This window comes from Miniopterus natalensis, chromosome 1, assembly GCF_054644295.1.
Source record: "Miniopterus natalensis isolate mMinNat1 chromosome 1, mMinNat1.hap1, whole genome shotgun sequence".
In the NCBI taxonomy this organism is placed as follows: Eukaryota; Metazoa; Chordata; class Mammalia; order Chiroptera; family Miniopteridae; genus Miniopterus; species Miniopterus natalensis.
This window is the reverse complement of record NC_142081.1, coordinates 90,199,550-90,221,187: the sequence shown is the minus strand read 5'-3', so window position 1 is coordinate 90,221,187 and position 21,638 is coordinate 90,199,550. Positions and strand designations below refer to the sequence as shown.

The following is a 21,638-nucleotide window of genomic DNA, read 5'->3' as shown; positions in this document are numbered from 1 at the left end:
TTGTCTTTCGCTGCCTGGCTTATTTCACTTAGCATAATATTCTCCAGGTCCATCCATACTGTCCCAAAGGGTACGAGATTCTTCTTCTTTACAGCTGCGTAGTACTCCATGGTGTAAATGTCCCACAGCTTTTTTATCCACTCATCTACTGATGGGCACTTGGGCTGTTTCCAGAGCTTGGCTATTGTAAACTGTGCTGCTATGAACATCGGGGTACATATATTAAAATGAGTTTTATTGGTTTTAGTTAAGATATTTTGCATGGAGATATTAAGGCATTAGATGTATAAATTAAAGCTGAATTTATGATCATTTTTTTAAATCACAAAGAAATATTTACAGTCCTGTCTCATTCATCTTTGAGTAGGTACTATATTATGTTAATTTTTAAGAATCACTCATCTGGAAAAAAAACTGAATTTTTATATCTCATTTAAAACACTTTCATTTATAATAAGAATTGAGAAGGCTGTTAATTTTTACTGTGTTTTTTCCTTTCATACCTGATGTGTTTTTTTCTGTTTTATCCCTCTATTTCACTCTCCTCTAATTTTGTGACATTTTTAACTTAAATTTTATTCTCTCTCTTCCAGAAAGATTGGTATTGTTGGGAGGGAAATATTTTCTCTCTGTCCTTCTGGGTTCTTCTGGCTGGTCAAAGAATTAAATTGATGTAAGACAGATTGACAGGAGAAAATCAAATTTAATTTCATAGTTATGAGGGCTCCATAAGAATATGAGGCCCCAAGTAGTCAGGCAGTCAAGGCTAATATGCTATTCTGAGCTAACGAGATGGGGGTAGGTGTCTAGGACAACTCATAGGAAGATGGAAAAACAAATGTTTGGTAAACAGATGTTGCACCAACCAGGGGCAAGGGGATACAGAGAGGACTTCGAAGAAGTAAGTTCCCCCAGTTTTCCACATCTGGCTCATATTCTTCATAGTTGTTTCTGGTAATAGTTCTCTTTCAGGACCAAGACCTCTTTAGGCAGTTAAGGAGGAGGTAAAAGATTTTCCTGAGTTTTTTGGGGCCTCAGTTGTCTTTAGCTCAAAATAATCTGCATGCCAAAGTGGCACATTCTAGAGAGACTTGTTCTGAACCCCTATATTATCTATTGTTGAATCACTCCATGTTGAGAATCCAAAGACCAAGGAAATGCATCAAGAGTACCTTAAGCAGACACTTGAAAACCATTTTTTAAAAATAAGTGATTAGAATTTTTCTCACTGTAATTTCAGGGGATGAGAAAGCCGTCTCACACTTTCGTTATTATTTACAGTCTTAGAGTGAGCTCCTCTGTATCATGTTTCATTTTCAGAGCTGCCACAGCAAGAGCTAATATGTCTATTTTTATTTCAAATAATCTGGGGTGTAAGGGAGTTTTTGGTGCCTTGATCAAAGTTATAAAGTGAAATATTACTCATAGCCAGGATTATAGCCCAGCATCTTTAATACCAAATCCACTACAATTCTAGAACCGGGCCACTTGTGGTTTTATACGAATAGTGAATGAACTAAAAAGAGTATTCTACCAGTTTTCTTTAAAAACAATTAATACTTGGATATTTTTCCATTCATCTTTCTAATACTTCTGAGGTTTCTTTTTTTGCTAGGATAGTTTACTCTGTTTGTAGCTTTTCAAAGTATAAAATATATAAGTGGGGAAAATACGGATTTTAATTTATGGTGCAAGCCTGGATTTATTCTTATGGTTCTTGCCCAATTTTTATTTTCTAAAATCACTTAACCTTTCTTGATTTCTGGGACTCTCTCCTCACCAATTTGGGGATCCCCTAACTTAATAAATTATTTTTAAGCTAGGGTACCCAGTGTTCCTTAATTGTGAAGTATGGCATTTAAGCTCTTAATAGTATACACTTCTATCCTAAAAGACTTTGTTGTCCTTAAAGGAAGAGTGTATACCAAGTAAGTGTATGAACTCAGGTTTATCCACAGGCAAATATGTACTTTAGTTAGAGAACAATCTGGGCGATGGGAAGAAACATCATATTTCTCCCCTATGTGATACCATCCAAAGGGGGTGACCTCCTTTACCATTTTCATATTCTAAATCTTCCGTGTTTTTTTTTTTTAATCCTCACCGGAGGATATTTTTCCCCATTGCTTTTCAGAGAGAGTGGAAGGGGAAGAGAGAGAAAGAGAGTAACATCGATGTGAGAGACATATCGGTTGGTTGCCTCCCGCACGTGCCCCAGCCTGGGCCAGGGATGGAGCCTGCAACCCAGGTACGTGCCCTTTTCTGGACTCGAACCCAGGACCCTTCAGTCCTCGGCCCAATGCTCTAACCCCCGAGCAAAACTGGCTAGGGCTAAACCTTCCTTTTTTATAGTTTACGATGACTGCTGTGTTTCAATGCAGAATTCTATCAATATTTTCCAAGATAGTTTTATAATCTAGCCTGGGTGTGGCTCAGCGGTTGAGCGTCGACCTGGGATCCAGGCGATCTGGGTTCGATTCCCGGTCAGGGCACATGCCCGGGTTGCGGGCTCGATCAATGACTCTCTCATCATTGATGTTTCTATCTCTCTCTCTCCCTCTCCTTTCCACTCTCTGAAATCAATAAAGATTTATTTTTTTTTTTAAAAAAAAGCTTTATATAATCCATAGTCAGCTATTTCCAGATAGTGATTTTTACATAATAGTTTTACTTATGTTGTTAATTTGCCTGAGGCACAGTTTACTTCCCAGTTTTGCTTCTAACCTCCATCTCTGTGCCTTTAATGATGCAATACTTAAGGGAACTAGGTAACTCGTAATGAATTTACTACATACAGGAGGCCTAGAATAAAAATTTTTTAGGGTCAAGGAACAAGTGAATGCTACATTAAAAAATCAGCTTCATAATTTAAGAAAACTATTATAGCCCTGGCCGGGTAACGCGGTTGCAGCATTGTCCTAATGCTCTAGGGTTGTGGTTTGGTCTCCACTTGGGCACATACAGAAGTCAGCCAATGGGTGCATGAAAGGATAGGGCAACAGGTCGATATTTCTCTCTCTCTCCCTTCCTCTCTCTCTCTCTCAAATCAATAAATAAAAAATTTTAAAAAAGAAAACTTTTACTTTGTATTTCAATGACAATTTTTACAAGTATGTTTTATTTAAACTCATGTGTCTTATGATAAAACAAGTGAATACATGGATTACATAAGTGGAGCATGTTCAGTATTTCTTATTTAGATAGTGCAAGCCTTGCTTTATAAGTCCTTTCTATTCTGTCTGTTGGTGTTGGCAAATCTCCCTTTGAAACTGGAAACTGCAACTCCTTTGGAAAGAATTTGATTGGAGAAATACATAAAAATAAATAAATCCCTGCTTATGTTCTCACCACAGTGTTTACTTCAGTGCTGATTAGTCTTGAAGCATCTCCTGTAACATTGCTTACCACTGTAGCTGTGAGTGCCAAAAATTATTTTGGTTGATTCCATATAAAGAAAACTTGACATTCCTTAGTTATGACATGTCCATGTACTAAAATATTATTTGTCTGTACACATCCATGAAGTGTGAATATTATTCAAGATATAAATATTGAAAAATTAAAAGGACAATGAACATAATTTAAAATGTTTTGCCTACTATGTTAAGATCTATTTAGATTGTGAAAGTAAATTAGATTCTTCTTAGTATGGCTTTGAGATTGAATTTGACTTCATTCTTCCTAAGTTCCTCCTTTTTCCGTCCACTCACTGCCATCACTGGGAGGTGGGTCATGAATACATCTGTCCACCAAGGAGAAATGGATGAGGAAGGTTACAGTGTGGATCTGTCCTCTGGCTCCACTAGTCCTGGCCTCCCAGACTTGAGCCGCATGCCTAAGGTGTCTTGAGAAGTGGGGAGTCTGGGATGACATCAAGGGTGAAGTTAGCTGGTCCTGTGATATGCTAATTTGACTTCTAGCTCTGAGCTCTGAACCTAGGTACCCTACCCCTTCAGAGATGCTGCTGGCCACAGTTTGGGCTAGGCGGGGAAGCTAAGCAAAGCAATTGACATTTGGAGTTGAAGTGTGAATTCAGTGCTTGCTGCCTCTTACTGGTTCCTCTTTCAGGTGTGCTCAGGGTTTGATTGGGCTTTAAACCCTAAATGGAACATGTGCAATTAAATGATCTGTATAACTTCAGGTCTACTTAGCTTTCATTATGAAACACGGGTGGTTTTCTCTGTTGACTAAGTATCAAAAGTAACATTCTGACTTTCTTTCGTGTCTTTGCCCCAGTGGTATCTCCACTTAGGCTTTAATGGTTGGTGTATGAACAGTGTGGTGCAGGGTTTCCCAAAAACTGTTCAGCAGCAGAAGAGGGTTCCATGTACAAATGTGTTTAAGAAATACTTGGTTAAACCAATTTATGTGTATTTCTTTACTCCATTATTTCTCAAAACCCTAATTATGTTAGTGTATACGTTATGAGTTACTAAGACAGGAATAGAGAATCAACCTTTGGCTCTTGGTTCAACCACATCTCTCAACTAACTGGCCGTGGAAATCAGTTGATTATTTCACAGAACCAAGAGCAAGTTTAGAGCGAATGTTGTGACCTGCCTCTACTTTGTGATTTCTGTTTTGTGTACTTAGGAATTTTAATCCTGTTCCATCTTTCTTTTTCAGTTTTCTTTCCCACATGATTCTCACCTGTTTAAAACATACTTTTAAGTCTAACTATAAATTTATTCTATCTCTAAATCTACAGAAAATTTGAAATAAAATCCCATACAATTAAAATAGGAAAACAAAAAAAAACAACTATCTGTAATAATACCACTGTTAACATACTGGTCTATGCCTTTCTAATTCTTTTTCTATAAAATAGATTTTCCCACACATACAACTTTTAAAAGTTAATATCTATTTTTATTTTGACTTCTTTTGCATTTTTATACATTCTTAGAAAATCATGTTAAATGTTTTCTGTTCAAGGCTAAGTCTGTATTAACAGATGGATGGCAAGGAGGGACAGAAGGAAGGAAAGAAGGTCTGAAAGATGAAATATTAGCTGTGATATCTGGTTAAATTCCCCAACTCAAATATTTATCTCATATATTATTTATTTTATTAAATGAAATTTATAATGTTAACTGGCTTGTATTTTTGTAGTTACTCAGCAAGGAGTACCTATTATGATATTATTGTCTGTATCTACCTAGTATGTTGTTCTTGGAAATATTTCCAAGGAGACTGAATGCTTATAGTGGAGACATGAAAAAATAAATGAATTTCTTACTAAATTCTCCCTATGAAGGGTATTTATAAACCTACTAAGGAAATGTATGACTTGAAATGGTCCATTATTCAAAGTGATAATCACCCTTCAAAGCTTTATGTTTCAATAGTAGGCCTTTGAACTATGACCATCCATAAGTGATATACTCCCAGTTTTGCATTCAGTTCACATTCACTGGTATTTCTCTTTTTAGTTGACCAACTGTTCCCGTTATCTGCTTTGAGTAATTAATTTAAATTTTGATTAAATCTTTTTTGTGGTGTCTGTTAGTTGGTAAGATTCTTTTGGGCAGATATGTGTTTGTTGGTTTGTTTTTTGCAGAAATTAACTTTTTTGTTATATACATATAATGTAGTAGTAAACTTTGAAGTACGTAAGTAAAAAGTTAGAGAAAGTACAGAAGGAACCATCTACTTAGCAATAATAGGCACATTCTGTATTCATCTGGAAGAAATAAAGAGTTTTTACTCCTTTGGCTTCAAACTTAGTGTTCAAGTTCCCAGAATTCTGACATCAGAATCTGTGTAATCCAGGTAACCTTTGCATTTAGGTCACACATTCTCACCGAAACAAAGCTAGACTTTTAAAAATTAACCTTTTTATGGAAAAATACATTTTTCTATTCTATAGCAGAGCTTTTCGTATTTTCTCTGACTTCTTGAATCTTTCAGAAGAGGCAACTCTAAATGCGATTAGTTTTATCAAGCATTTTATACACACACACACACGAATGTATGTTTATCATGCAGATGAACAAAAATTTTTAAGAATCTATTAACTTGCTTGAGAAAATTAAGCCTTGGACATATATTTATATATATATATGTACACACACACACACATACATACATACATATATATATATAAACTGATTTTATTGAAAGACTGTCACTGGAGTAGGAAGATGAAGTTTCATTTTTCATGAGAGCTGACTTCTATGTATTTGGGATTGTACTCTCTCTCTGAGTTGGAAAAAACTGTAGGTGCTTTGATGGTTGTGAAAGCCCAAACATAATGCGAGCGAGTGAGTATCCACAAGTGTATATGTATGTGCGTGCCTGTATTTGGTTAGTGGAATATTATTCTAGTTTTTATTAGTAAGTGTTAGAGAGAAATTTTTGTTGTTTTACCATATAGTTAATACAGAATATAAGATTTTTATTATTATAATGTTCCCTTTCTCAGGGATCCATTACCATTCTTAAGAAAAGATTTTAACGTGCTAACATTAACAAATTGATATAAAACAATATAATCAATTGTGAAAATAGGTAACTATAGAGCTTTGGGAAGGAGAGAGAATGGTGGGGCTAAAGTTAATAATAAACACTTCATAGAGATGGTTATTTGGGGTCTAGGTTTAGCTCCCAAGAACTTACACACTTAGAAAAATGGAAAAATTCTGTACCCACAACCAGTCCCTCCCTATCCTTCGCCCCACACAAGGGTCCTGGGGGTGGGTGTGCAATCTTTTAACTGCTTAAATTCTTTATTCTTTAAAAATTTTGGTTGTATTAGTGGTTAGTGGTATCTCTATGAATGCTTTTATTTCTTTGCAACTTTTAATTATTTTATCTGCTATCATCTCATTTTAGCATTAAGGGATGAAACAACTTTCCTCCCACCTATGAGGTAGGTTAAAAAACAAAAATTCAGTCTCAGAATCTGAAGATCTGATTGGCCCTGTTGAACAGCTCATGAATCAGACAGCATCGCATCTAGCAAGTGGACAGGCGCTCTGAGGAACCATGAAAAATAGAAAGCTTTTGTAGGAAACTGGGTTGGACGAGAAAGCCATTAGCAAGAGAAAAGAAAGGATTGTTTCAGGCAGGATTACCTTCCCTTGAGAGAAGTTGGGGGTCTTATCAGGCAAATTGTCTCAGCTTCCTTTGTGGGAGACGGAGAAGTCGACCTGACAGTTTGCCTCCTTGATGCTGAACAGAAAATTCCCACTGACCGAGTGAGATTACATTCCCAGAGAAGGCCGAAACTGCAGTTGCATCAGGTATTAAGTCTAGGCTCAGTGTCATGGGCTTAGCATGACAGTGGCTCCATTTGGTGCCTTTGGTTTTCTCTTCAACAGGTACCAACTGATTTCAACAACTTGTGTTCCTCCCTTGAATTGAAAATGTGCCTTTAAGACAGTTGTTCCTACTTGAGAAAAAAATTTTAGGACTCATTTTGAATATGTAAGGCTTTTCTCCTCAAGGAGCTTTTACTCCAATATTATAAAAATAATAAAAATCACACTTAAAATTATGACTTTTTTTCTATTGATGGTTTTGATTGTTGTCACTCCTACAAAGGCATATTTTACATATTTTTTAAGTAAGGAATTTAGTGGAATATTGTCCCTCATTTGGGAATTCAGCATAGACACCAAGTGGGCAGCTTATATACCGGTGGGTGGCTGAGGTTAGATCCTACTTGCAGGGTAAGCTAAAGCATCGATGAGTTGAGCCACAGTATTTCTGAAGTCTGTCATTTGTGGAATTGTTTTGAGGAGCAAATAGAGTATTTAACTAGTTAACTAAAAAGTACTTTATATTGAACTGTTCCTTCCAGTCGTCTTGTAGCATAAATTTCATTCTGCCATGAATTTAGGTTTTGTTTGATGAATTTTTGTAATACTGAGTTTTAGACACAGGAAATACTGTTGGGAAAAGATCCAGGAACTTTCTTACCAGAATTAGGTTTCTGGGTGGCAGTACAATAAGTTTTGGGTGAAATGTTTTCTGAAAGAGTTGATTGTAAGATTGTAAACATTGTTTTGAAGGCGGTTAACAACTAATATGTAGCAATCTGAAATTAATCTTTAAAATATTTGTTAAACTAATAGTACATTTTATCTTCTGTAGACATTAAAAGCATTTTTTAAAATTAAAATCATTTAAGGTCAATTTCTGTTTCTTAGAGTCTTTTGAAAAGAATGTAACACTGATAGTTTTATGTATGGAAGACTCATAAGCTTTGGAGGTTGACGTATTGGGGGTATAATGGAGTAATCTAAGTATGCCGAGGGGTTGGTCACTCAGTAGGAGTATCCCGAGGGGTTGGTCACTCAGTAGGGATTCTCATGCCCTGTACCTTTTTTGGGCATAAAAAGATTTTACTTCATAGTCATAAAAAAGTTATTTTCATCTTACTCTGCTGCAGTTAGTGGTAAAAGCCATTTACTGTAAAAGCAAAAATCCTAATGAATAGAAATGTTACAAGAACAGAAGTCTTGTATGTTTTATCTTTATCATGCATCATCCATCTTAATTAGACAAAAGGGCGGTGAAACTGTGACAAGACTCTGGAATTAAAATCATTAATTGATATCAAGCTGAAGAGAGACTGCTATTATGAATTTAGTGACAGCAGGACAGAAATTAACCTTATTACTTTATTTAGTATATTACATTATCTCATGTATTATTTTCTGTGCAGGTTCATGGCCACTTCATTACCATAATGTAAAAGACATTTTTTAGCAAAACAGAAAGGTGTGAATATTTATATTTCAACATCACAAATTGAAATGATAAATTCTTTCAAGTCTTAGTAAAAACTTTAAAGGTTTTAATTATTGTTTCTTTTTTTTTTTTACATTTCAAGGCTAGGGAAATAGTCTGCGATGATGTTGCCCAGCAACACCAGTCAGGACCACTGTCTGTGATCACTTAAACCTCAGAATAGCTCTGTCGTTTATAACTAGGAAGGATTCTCTGAACTGCTTAAAGCAATAATATATTTATTTCCTTTGCTCCATTTTGGGCTAATCAGTTTCTTCTGTCATTGTTGAGGTTTGGCCTGAGATAAATAAGATGAATGCTAAACAACAACCTGACTCTTCAAAAAAGGGAATGACTCCTACATCTTAGAGATAATTTGTGACCTCAGGGTCACAAAAAAAGAATAGAGGGGGGGTTCGTTTATAGCATTGGCCATCTGGAGCCATTATGGGCTCAACTGCAAGACACTATCTTTTTTAAACTTTCCTTAAGAAATTATGCTATTTTTATTAGATCACCAAAAATATTTTCTCCCCTTGGCCAATTACTCTTTTCCTGGAATAAGTTTCTCCACAAAGAAGGAAAATATATAACATGTAAATAAAACTCTTTGGTTGTTATAAAGTTCCTTTTCTCAAATCATAATAAGCAAGACATTCAAGTATAAAAGTATATAATAAAGAAAATCATTTGTGTGTTTTTGTTACTTTGACTCAATTGTCATTAAGATTCCTTAAACCTACAGTGCATTCCTAGTTTTAAAAATCTACTTTTTAGTGCCATTTGCACAGCAAGCTTCCTCAGTGTTAACTTCTAGGATAAACTTTAAAATGCGCAGTAATCGGGGCAGCCATTAGACTTGGTAGCCTTGTGCGGCACTTCTCTCACCTTTGTGGACTATGGGTATGCTGTAGCTTTATTCTAATGTTTTCATTACAAGTGTGAGCCAACAGGGTGGAAAGGAGGGGTGCAAACAGCTTTTATAACTTTGGGGATAAATTCATTGGTGATGACAAGGTTGACAATAAAAACATAATTTCTTTTGTTGTTGGCGCTTAGGAAAAAAAATCAGTGTTTTTTATAAGCTACTTTAGATGTGACTGTAATGTTCATTGGATACAATGATTAATGACAAATAGTATTATGCCAATTCGGGTAAAAGAAGGCAATTAAGAATAGGGCTTTATGAGTAATACCTCATGCTGCTGGGCATTTCTTCTGGGCAATTGACTTGGTAGAAATTGACCCCCAATGAACATTTGTTTTTGAGTGATTTGGAACAAAAGAACATTCAGATCCATAACCCATCGATAATGTAATGACACTGATGTGACAAGAAGTTTGAGGAGATTATTTAGGTTCATGCTTCCCTTGAGAAGAGAATATTCATATTTTCTTTTTCTAGTGGTTTCCTTTCTTAACAGGGCTGCACTTTCCAACATAAGCTGGATTGTCTTCATTTTTTAATGGAGTGAGTTTCAAGCACCATATCATTCATTCATTTATAAACCAGTTTGAGTCACTCTGGTTTCAGAGAGTTCTCCAAATTCAGAGCTTTTGACTTTATTGCTGTTGTAGTCTTCCTTATTTTTTCAGGATCCCAAACTTCAAGACTTGTGTGAGTGCCTGGTTACCCAGAATACCTATAATATTAGGTGATTGTCTGATATAACCAAGTATAGTCGTAAAGTGGGTTGTTAGATAATTGATCATAATTGAGCTCCAAATTAATATCCAATTCAGTTAAAGAAAAAAATTATTTCCCTTTCTCTGTAGTTTTTCTGACTAAAGACAGTAAAAAAGAGTATGATGCAAAGAATAAAATTATCTCTGAACTTATATGACTTTTCATCATGGATATAATCAGCTTTTATAATAACATCCTTGACTGACATCATTGATCCTTGATAAGTAGACTATACTAAAAAAATCTATAAATTTAGCTAAATTTGACATTAGAATTTGAGTTGGTATTTCTGTTACAGATATTCTGTCTATGGGACTTATATTTATTAGAACCTAGGCTCTCCTGATAAAAATTTCTGACTTTCCTGCATTCCCTTGTAAGTTAAGAAAGTCACTGGTTTTCAACTCAGGAAATAAGGTCCCCCAGGGAGGTTTTGGTATCTGCAAGTCCCTTTTGGTTGCCCTCATAGCTGGGGTACAAAGCTGGAGGGAGAAGAAGTGGTTGGAAACAGTTGTGCAAGGAGTCCTGCCCAACAATGAATTGCTCTTTCTCAAATGTCACTGTACCCCTATTGAGATACTCCGAGCTAAATGAATTTAAGTACTTTTATTTTATAGGTGGGAAATTAGAGAAATTTGACAAACAAAATTTGCGTCCAAAATTTGGAAAACAGGACTGACATGATGATGATGATAAAAGAAAACAAGGATAAAAATGCAAATTTTGCTTGCAATGCTATGGGACAACTTTTCACCGTTTAATAAAAACACACAACCTTTTAATTTTGTAATAATTTAGGTTTACAGGAAGTTGCAAAGATGGTACAGAGAGGTCTTGTGCACCCTTCATTCAGTTTTCCCCAACTTACATGACAATAATGTAATATTATAACCAGGAAATTGACATAGACACCATGTGTGTATATAATTCTGTGTCATCATATGTGTAGATTCATGTAACCACCACTGCAATCAAGAAACAACTATTCCATCGCAAAGACCTCCCTCATGCTGCTCTGTATAGTCAAGCCCAGCCCTCTGCTCGCACCATGGCCAACCCCAGCAGCCACTAATCTGTTCACCATGCCTGTCATTTTGTCATTTGGAGAATGCTATATAAACAAAATCATACAGTGTGTGACCTTTTGAAGTGGACTTATTTTTTCACAAAGCATAAACCTGGGATTGATTCAAGTTGCTTTGCGTGTCAGTAGCCTGAGTTTGTTAACCGTTCACCTTTTGTAGGACAGTTTGGTTGTTTCCAATTGTTGAATATTAGAAATAAAGTATGTATAAGCAATTGTGTACAGGTTTTTCATGAACTTAAGTTTTCATTTATTTGGGATAAATGCCCAGGAGTGCAGTTGCTGAGTGGTATGGTAAGTGTATGTCTAGCTTTATAAGAAACTGGCAGACTGTTCCAGGGCAGCTGTACCATTTTCCATTTCTAACAGCAGTGTGTGAGAGATCCTGCTTCCCTCCACCCTTGTCATCATTTTATAAGTAACCCCCCTTTTTGGCTGATACAGGTGGTGAGTAGTGATGGCTTATTGTGGTCTTTGCATTTCTCTAACGGCTGGTGACGTAGAAGATCTCTTCACGTGTGTGTTTGTTGCCTGTGTATTCTTTTGAGAGAAATACTGCTTTATGTCTTTTGCACTTCTAATTGGGTTGTTTTCCTGTTGTCGAGTTTTGTGTGTTTTTTATATATTCTGGACATGAGTCCTTTATATTTTTTTCCAGGTCTATACTTGTCTTTTCATTCTCTTAATAGAGTCTTTCACAGAGGAAGTGCTTTTAATTTTTATGTTGTTCAGTTTATCTGCTTTTTATTTTGTGGATCATGCTCTTGGTATCATTTCTAAGAATTCTTCACCAAGCACTAGGTCTTTTATGTTTTCTTTCAAATATTTATAGTTTTACATTTAAATCTTTGATCCATTTTGAGTTAACTTTGTATTATTCAGGGTTTTGTTTTGTTTTGTTTTGTTTTTCCTTTTGCATATGGATATCTAATTGCTCCAGAACTGTTTGTTGAAAGGCTATTTTATTCCATTGCATTGCTTTGGCACACTTGTGAGAAATCAGTTGGTTATACTTGTTGGGTATGTCTGGGTTCTTTATTCTGTTTCGTTGACCTATGTGTCTATCCTTCTACACAGTCTTGATTACTATAGCTGTATTACAGGTCTTTCAATCAGGAGTGTGATTGCTCCCACTTTATTTTCAGTCTTTTTTCACAATTGTTTAGCTATTCTGTTCTTTGCCATTTCATATAAATTTAAAAATAATCTTGTCTTTGTTACAAGAATCTTGCTGGGGTTTTGATAGTAATTACATTAAACCTGAATATCAGCTTGGGGATAACTGACTTCTTTACTACGTTGAATCTTTCACCCTTGATCACAGTATGTCTCTGTCCTTTTTAGATCTTTGATTCTTTCATCAGTATTGTGTGGTTTTCAACATACAAGTCCTATACCTGTTTTGTTAATTTTATATCTATGCATTTTTATATATATCTACAAACCAGCCTTTCTTTATACTACATATTTATGTATTTCATTATTAGTGATTATAAATGGCAGTGTATTTTTCATTTCTGCTTCCATATTCATTGCTAGCTTATAGAAATTCAGTGGATTTTTGTACATTGGGGTTGTATCCTGTTACTTTGCTGAATTTGCTTTTTCGTTTTAGGAAACTTATAAATTCTTCGGGATTTTCTATATAGATGATCATGTCATCTGCAAATAAGATTAGTTTTATTTAGCTATTTTCACACTGTGTGCCATTTATTTCCTTTTCTAACTCATTGCATTGCCTAGAATTTCTAGTGCTACATTGAATTAAAGTGGTGGGAACAGATACCCTTATCTTTTTTCCTAATCTTAATGGAAAACATTCATTCTTTCTCCAATATGTATGATGTTACCAATAGTTTTTTGTAGATGCTCATTATCAAGTTTAAAAAGTTATTTTCTATTTCTAGTTTTTTGAGAGTTCCTGTCATGATGAGTGTTGAATTTTATCAGATGCTTTTTCTGAATCAATGGATAGAGCATGTGATTTTTCTTCTTTAGCCTATTAATTTGGTGAATTATATTGATTGATTCTTGAATATTGAACCAACTTTGCTTTCTTGCATAAACATCACTTGGTCATGCTATATAATTCTTTTTATATATTGCTAAATTCTATTTACTAATATTTTGTTAAGGATTGTTACGTCCTTAACATATTCATGAGGACTATCAGCCTGTAGTATTCTTTTTTCTTTTATGTACTGTCTTTATCCCATTTTTGTGTGGTTTCTTTGTTCTTTTCAATACGTATTTATGTGTCATTTATGCAAGCAGTGGTCTATTTCAAATATGAAAGAAGTAAATAACTTTGCATTAAAACATTAAACTCAGTCTAAAATACTGTTTTATTAAATAAGAACACTTTCATTTTTAAATTTATCTTTATTGTTGAAAGAATTACACATGCCTCCTTTTTTTCCCCATTGACCCCTTCTACCCTGCATCAACTGCCCACCCCAGGCCTTTACCACACTATTGTCTGGGTCCATGGGTTATGCATTTATGCATATAAATTCTTTAGTTAATCTCTCCCCGACACCCACCGACCCCCCTTCCCTCTGAGATTTGTCAGTCTGTTCCATGCTTCTGTGTCACCGAATTTATTTTATTCATCAGTTTATTAAGTTCTTTAGATTCCACATGTAAGTGAGATCATGTGATATTTGTCTTTCTCTGCCTGGCTTATTTCGCTTAGCATAATTTTCTCCAGGTCCATCCATACTATCTCAAAGTGCAAGAGATCTTCCTTCTTTACAACTGCATAGTATTTAATGGTGTAAATGTCCCACACCTTTTTTATCTACTCATCTACTGATGGACACTTGGACTCTTGCCAGATCTATTGTAAATTGTGCTGCTATGACCATAGGGGTGCATAAGTTCTTTTTGATAAGTGTTTCAGGTTTCTTTTTTTTTTTTTTTTTAATATATCTTTATTGATTTCAGAGAGATGAAGGGAGAGGGAGAGAGAGAGATAGAAACATCAATGATGAGAGAACCATTGATCGGCTGCAGCCTGCAACCCAGGCATGTGCCCTGACCAGGAATCGAACCCTGATCGCCTGGATCCTATGTCGACGCTCAACCGCTGAGCCACGCCCGGCTGGGCTCAGGTTTCTTAGGATATATTCCCAGAAGTGGGATCACTGGGTCAAAAGGCAGTTCCATTTTTAATTTTTTGAGGAACCTCCATACTTTTTTCCATAGTGGCTTCATCAGTCTGCATTCCCACCAGCAGTGTACTAGGGTTCCCTTTTCTCCACACCCTCGCCAGCAAGTATCATTTGTTGATTTGTTGATGGTAGCCATTCTGACAGGTGTGAAGTGATACCTCGTTGTGGTTTTCATTTGCATCTCTCTGATGATTAGTGATTTTGAGCATTTTTTCATATGTTTCCTGGTCATCTAAGTGTCTATTCAGATCCTTAGCCGATTTTTAATTGGATTTTTTGTCTTCCTCTTGTTGAGTTGTACGAGTTCTTTGTATATTTTGGAAATTAGCACCTTATCAGATGTATCCTTGGCAAATATGTTCTCCCAGACGGTGGGGTTCCTTTGTATTTTGAGGCTAATTTCTTTTGCTGTGCAGAAGCTTTTTAGTTTGATGTAGTCCCATTTGTTTTTTTTTTTCCTTTGTTTCTCTTGCCCTAGGAGAAGTGGCATTGAAAATTCCACAACGTGAGTTTTCTGTGACTTTACTGCCTATGTTTTCTTCCAGAAATTTTATGGTTTCAAGACTTACATTTAAGTTTTTTTTATCCATTTTGAATTTATTCTTGTGTATGGAATAAATTGGTGGTCTAGTTTCATTTGTTTTTGCATGTACCTGTCCATTTTCCCAGCACCACTTATTGAAGAGACTGTTTTTACTCCATTGTATGCTCTTGACTCCTTTGTCAAATATTAACTGTCCATAATGGTGTGAGTCGGTTTCTGGGGTCTCTGTTCTGTTCCATTGATCTATATGTCTGTTGTTTTACCAATACTTGTCTGTTTTGATTACAATGGCTTTGTAATACAGTTTGATATCTGGTAAAGGGATCCCTCCAACTCTGTTATTTCTCAAGATTCCTGTGGGTATTCAGTGTGTTTTTTGGTTCAATATAAATTTTTGGAATATTTGCTCTAGTTCTCTGAAATATGCTGTAGATTGCTTTTGATAGTATGGACATTTTTATGATGTTAATTCTTCTAATCTATGAACATGGTGTATTTTTCCATTTGTTTATATGTTCCCCTATTTCTTTCTTCAGTGTCCTGTAGTTTTCTGAGTACAGGTCTTTTGCATCTTTGGTTAAGTTTATTCCTAGGTATCTTATTTTTTTTAGTTGCAGTGGTAAATGGTATTGTTTTTCCAGTTTCTCTTTTTGAAAGTTCATTATTGATGTATAAAATTGCTGTTGATTTTCGGATGTTAATTTTGTGTCCTGCTACTTTGCTGAATTCGCTTATTAAATCTAGTCAGAATTTGTTGGGAGTCTTTAGGGTTTTCTATGTACAGTATCATGTAATCTGCAAATGATGACAGTTTTTCTTCCTTCTTTCCAATTTGGGTGCCTTTAATTTTTTCTAGTCTGATGACTGTGTCAAGTGCTTCCAGTACTGTGTTGAATAAGAGTGGTGAAAGCAGAAAATCCTGTCTTGTTCCTGTTTTTAAGGGAAATGGTTTTAGTTTTTGTCCATTGAGTATGATGGTGGCTGTAGGTCTGTCATATGTGGCCTTTATTATGTTGAGGTATGATCCCTCTATTCCCACTATGCAGAGAGTTTTTATCAAAACTGGGTGCTGAATTTTGTTGAATGCTTTTTCTACATCTATTGATGTGATCATATGATTTTTGTCCTTCATTTTGCTTATGTGATGTATCACATTTATTGATTTGTGAATATTATACCAGCCTTGCATCCCTGGAATAAATCCCACTTGGTCATGGTGTATGATCTTTGTAATGTATTCCTGGATCTGATTTCTTAAATTTTGTTGAGGATTTTAGCATCTTGTTCATCAGGGATATTGGTCTATAATTTTCTTTCTCTGTAGTGTCTTTATCTGGTTTTGGGATTAGGGTAATACTGGCCTCATAAAAAAAGCTTGGAAGTCTTCCTTCCTCTTGAATTTTCTGGAATAGTTTGAGGAGGCTAGGTGTTAATTCTTCTTTGAATATTTGGTACAACTCGCCTGTAAATCCACCTGGTTCTGGACTCTTGTTTGCTGGGAACTTTTTTGATTACTGCTTCACTTTCATCAGTTGTTACCGGCCTATTCAGGTTTTCTGATTCTTCCTGATTCAGCTTTCGAAGATTGTATGCTTCTAGGAATTTGTATGCTTCTAGAAAACCCAGGTTGTTTGGTTTGTTGGCATATAGTAGTATTTTCTTACAGTTTGTATTTCTGTGGTGTCAGCTGTTATATCACCACTTTCATCTGATTTTATTTATTTTGGTTTTCTCTCTCCATTTCTTGGTGAGTCTGGCTAAAGATCCATCAATCTTATTTGTCTTTCATAGAACCAGCTCGTGGTTTCATTGATCTTTTGTATTGTTGTTTTTGTTTCTGTCATTTATTTCTTTTCTGATCTTTATTATTTCCTTTTTTCTACTTCCTCTGGGGTTTTCTTGCTGTTCTCTTTATAGTTCTTTTAGTTTTAGTGTTAGATAACTTTTTAGATCTTTTTCTTGTTTCTTGAGGTATGCCTATACTGCTATGAACTTTCCTCTCAGAACTGCTTTCACTGTGTCCCAAAGATTTTGGGTTGTTGTTTGTTCATTTTCCTTTGTTTCCAGGAAGTTTCTGATTTCTCCCTTGATCTCGTTGGTAACTCATTCATTGTTTAATAACACACTATTTAGCCTCCATGCTTTTGAATATTTTTGAGTTTTTTTTATAGTGGTTGATTTCTAGTTTCATGCCATTGTGTTCTAAGAAGGTGCTTGATATGATTTCAGTCTTCTTGAACTTATAGAGACTTGTTTTGTGCCCTAACATGTGGCCCGTTTTTGAGAATGTTCCATGTGCACTTGAGAAGAATGTGTATTTTGCTGCTTTGGGACGAAATGCTCTGTAAATGTCAATTAAATCCATCAGAGCTAGTGTGTCACAGAAAGTCTGTTTCCTTGTTAATTTTTTGTCTGGATGATTTATCCATTGATGACATTGGGGTGTTAAAGTCCCCCACTGTGATTGTATTGCTGTCAATCTCCCCTTTATAGTCCACCAAAATTTTTTTAATATATTTAGATGCTCCTTTATTGGGTGCATATATATTTATAAGGGTCATATCCTCCTGTTGGTTTGATCCCTTTAGTATTATGTAGTGTCCTTCTTTGTCTCTTGATATGGTCTTTATTTTGAAGTTTATTTAGTCAAAGATAAGTATTGCTACTCCAGCTTTTCATTGTTTCCATTTGCTTGGATATTTTTTTCCATCCCTTCACTTTCAGGCTGTATGAGTCTTTTGCTTTGAGGTGGGTTTCTTGTAGACTGCATATAAATGGGTCATGTTTTCTTATCCATTCAGCTACCCTGTGTATTTTGATTGAACCATTTATTCCATTTACATTTAAGGTTATTATTGGTATAAACTTATTTAATACCATTTTTCCCCTTTATGCCTATGTTCCTTTCTCTCAATATTTCTTCTTAAAGCAGTCCCTTTAGCATTTCTTGCAGTGCTGGTTTCATGGTACTGAACTCCTTTAGCCTTCTTTTGTCTGGGAAGCTCTTTATTTCTCCATCTTTTTGAATGATAGCCTTGCTGGATAAAGCAATCTGGGTTGCAGGTTCTTGCTTTTTATAACTTTGAAAACTTCATGCCAATCTCTTCTGGCCCAAAGTCTTTCTGTTGAGAAATCTCCTGACAGCCTCATGGGGGTTCCTTGTAGGTCACTGATTGTTTCTCTTTTGTGGCTCTTAAGATTCTCTTTTTGTCCTTGACATTTTAATTATTGTGTGTCTTGGAGTGGGTCCCTTTGGGTTCCTCTTGTTTGGTACCCTCTGTGCTTCCTGAACTTGTGTGGCTTTCTGCCTCACCAGCGTAGGGAAGTTTTCTATCATTATTTCTTCCAACAGATTCTCTATCCCTTGCTTACTTTCCTCCCCCTCTGGTACCCCTATGATGTGGATAGTTTTGTTTCATGTTGTCCCAGAGTTCCCTTAAGCTATCCTCATGCTTTTTGCGTATTCTTTCTTTTTGCTGCTCTGAGTGGTTTTTTCTACCATACCTTCTAATTCGCTTATTTGATCCTCTGCTTCACTGACCCTGATTTTAATTCCTTCTAGCCTATTCTTGATGTCAGATATAGTATTACTTATTTCTGCCTGGTTCTTATTCATAGTATCTATGTCTTTTTTTTATGCTGATGTAGTTTTCACTATGTTCTTTGTATTTCCCATTAAGTTCCTGAATGGTCCCATTAAATGCCTTGTGGTTTTCACTAATTTCCGTAAGCATCTTTATAATCATTACTCTGAGCTCTTTTTCTGATAACTTGGTCACCTCCATCTCATCAAGGTCTTTTTCTACCACCAATTTTTCCTTTTCTTTAGTTTGTGGGTTCTTTTTCTCCCCATTTTAGTGTCTCTGTGTATATGTATATTAGATATATTTGCTTTCTCCCAGTCTTGTGGGGTGGGCTTTTATAGTGAATGTCCAGTGGGACCCAGAGGTGTGGTTCTCCTTACACTTCTGAGCTGTATGCTCTAGTTGTTTTCCTTTAATGGGTTCTTTGTGCTCTCCTTTTGTGGTTGGGTCTAGATTGTTGTTCTCCCGTTCCTGGGAGGACTCTCCTCTCAAGCTGGCTAATTGCAAGGTCCAGCCACAACCACGTTGTGTGAGCTGTTGTACAGGTGCTGACAGGGCAAAACAAAACACCACCAAACTGACAGGAAACAAATTGGAACTTACAAAATACCCTGAAAATCACAATGAAAACAAACCAGGAGAAAGTAGAATTAGGAAAGCAAAGTGAGAACTCAAATTCTAAGGACAAAGAGAAAGAGAGAAAAGGATATTATTGCTAATAGTAAAAATAAGTAAATAAAATAAAAGGTAAAAAATAGAGAAGCTACTGGGAGATAAGAGGGGCAGAGAAAGGAAGAAGGGCGAGCAAAAATAAAAGGGTAGAGAGTAGGAATAGGAAAGTGGTTAAAGAAAAAAAAAGAAAAGAGGACAGAGAATTAAAGGGGAAAGAAAAAGAAAAAAAATTTATGCCAATGGAACAAGAAGAGAGAGAAAGGTAAAGCAAGGGAAGGAAAAGAGGCCAGTAAGAGATATGGAAGAAAAAATAGAGAAAAACAATGAGCTTAATGATTATAATAATAATATCCCTGCAGTAAAGCAGAGAATATTAAGAAAATCTTGAGAATAGAACAATAAAAACAAAACAAAACAAAAGAACAAGCAAAGCAAGACAAAACAAAACAAATTAAAAATTACAAAATTTTTTTTAATTAAAAAAAAAAAAATCAACGAAGTGAGGCTCTTCTGAACAGCTTATGTTGTCTCAGGCGTCCTGCTTTATATGCTGATTTCTGATCTGCTGGGAGGTACTTTTGTATCAGCCAATGTAAGGAGCTGTCTAGGTTTGGTTTCCAGTGTCCTTATGTAGCTTATTGGTCTGAGGCTCTCTGTGGACCACCACCACCTTTCAGCTATTTTGCCTACCCCTTGTGGTTGCCTGGTCTTACTCCAGGGTCTTCCAAAGAGAGTCTTTAGGGTGCAGGCCAACTAGTATAGTTTGAGGTGTTGATTGGGCTCGTTACTTAGAGATTTCGCAGTCAGGCACTTATTGTGGGGACGTTAATCTCTGCTTCAAAGCCAACTTCTCAGTTTCTACCATGTCCTCCAATTCTAGTTCCCCATAAAATGGCCTACTGCAGGTCCAGATTGAGTTAGGTCTGTTTTCTTTTCTGTGTGGCAGTTTCAGCAGCCTAGGCTCAGTGGGAGTGATCAAAAGAGACTCCCTTGCACACATTTCCTGCCCAGCCCCCAGAAGGGGTTTTAAGCTTTTCCTCTGGCTTGCAAACAATAGTCCCTTAGAGTCTTATTCTTGTAATGGCCTCCTATGAGCTGTTCTTCCTTCCTGCATAGACCTGTGCCCAGTGGGGGGTATCTGGGGCTTCAGTGAGCTGAACCAGCCCCTTTCGTGTTGGGGGTGGTACTCCTACCCTGTGGGAGATGTAGGCATGCTCTGCCCCTCCTTTCCCAGATCTGGTTAGCTGATCTGACAGGGTGCTCAGTTCAAACTCTCCACAATACAGACACAAATCCCAGCTTTCACTGGCCTGTCTTCCCAGTGTAAGCCAGGAAGGTGGATGCCATGAGGTGCTGACCAGTAATCAAAAACATAAAGTGAAAAACAGGCAGAAAACCTGCTTTGCAAGGATCTGGCTCCCTTGTGCCTTGGATCCAAGCAGGAGGGGTCACAAAGTGCATTCAAGCAGGTCTCCTGCACAGCTGATCTCAGTAAAGCTGGGGCAGCTCTGTGCACAATCCTGGCTCCCCTCAGAGCAGGTCAAAAATCTCCAGTTGACCCCACTGACAGCTGGTGGCGGGAGGACTCTCTTCCCCTTCCCCTCACCACACAGTTCAGATGCTTTCTGGGGTCTGCACAATGCCATACAGGAAGGCAGAAGATCCCTTTAGGTTGCTCCTGGGTGCAGCCCTCTGGCCCCTTTCTATTCAAAGTTTTTCCTGCGGTCAGCGCCTGTGATGAATCTCTCATGCCTGTGCTGCCACCATTAGGTGCTAATGGCACCTTGTTTCACTGGGAAGGCACAGCCCCCTCCTCTCAGGCACACTGTTCCCCTGGGTCCCTCTGCCTGCCTCGCATGGGCTCTCCTTCCCTTCTCCACCACTCCGGGTGTGAGATCCCAGCTTTTGGATGCCTGTCCACACTCCCAAGGGGAGGGAGCTTTGCAGCCTCTAACCCTTGGGCATCACAGCTGAGCACTGGCTTTAGGGCAACTCCCCCTTTCTACGGCCCCCCCCCCCCCACCAGACTGGACGGTGTTTCTTCAGTGCTCCTTACTCAAAATATGTCCATCAGCTACATTTCTCTTGTTTTTCCAAGCTGGCTATGCAGTATTTTAACTGTAAATCCAGTCTGTGGCTAGAAGCAAGGGTGCTCTGC

The 21,638-nt window shown here is 36.8% G+C and overlaps 1 protein-coding gene across 14 annotated transcripts in view; it reads left to right on the top strand.

Annotated features, from left to right (window-relative positions):
* PARD3 (par-3 family cell polarity regulator) overlaps nucleotides 1-21,638 on the top strand; it is a 720,826-nt gene that overhangs the window by 530,960 nt on the left and 168,228 nt on the right. The gene's annotated exons all lie outside the window — the stretch shown is intronic.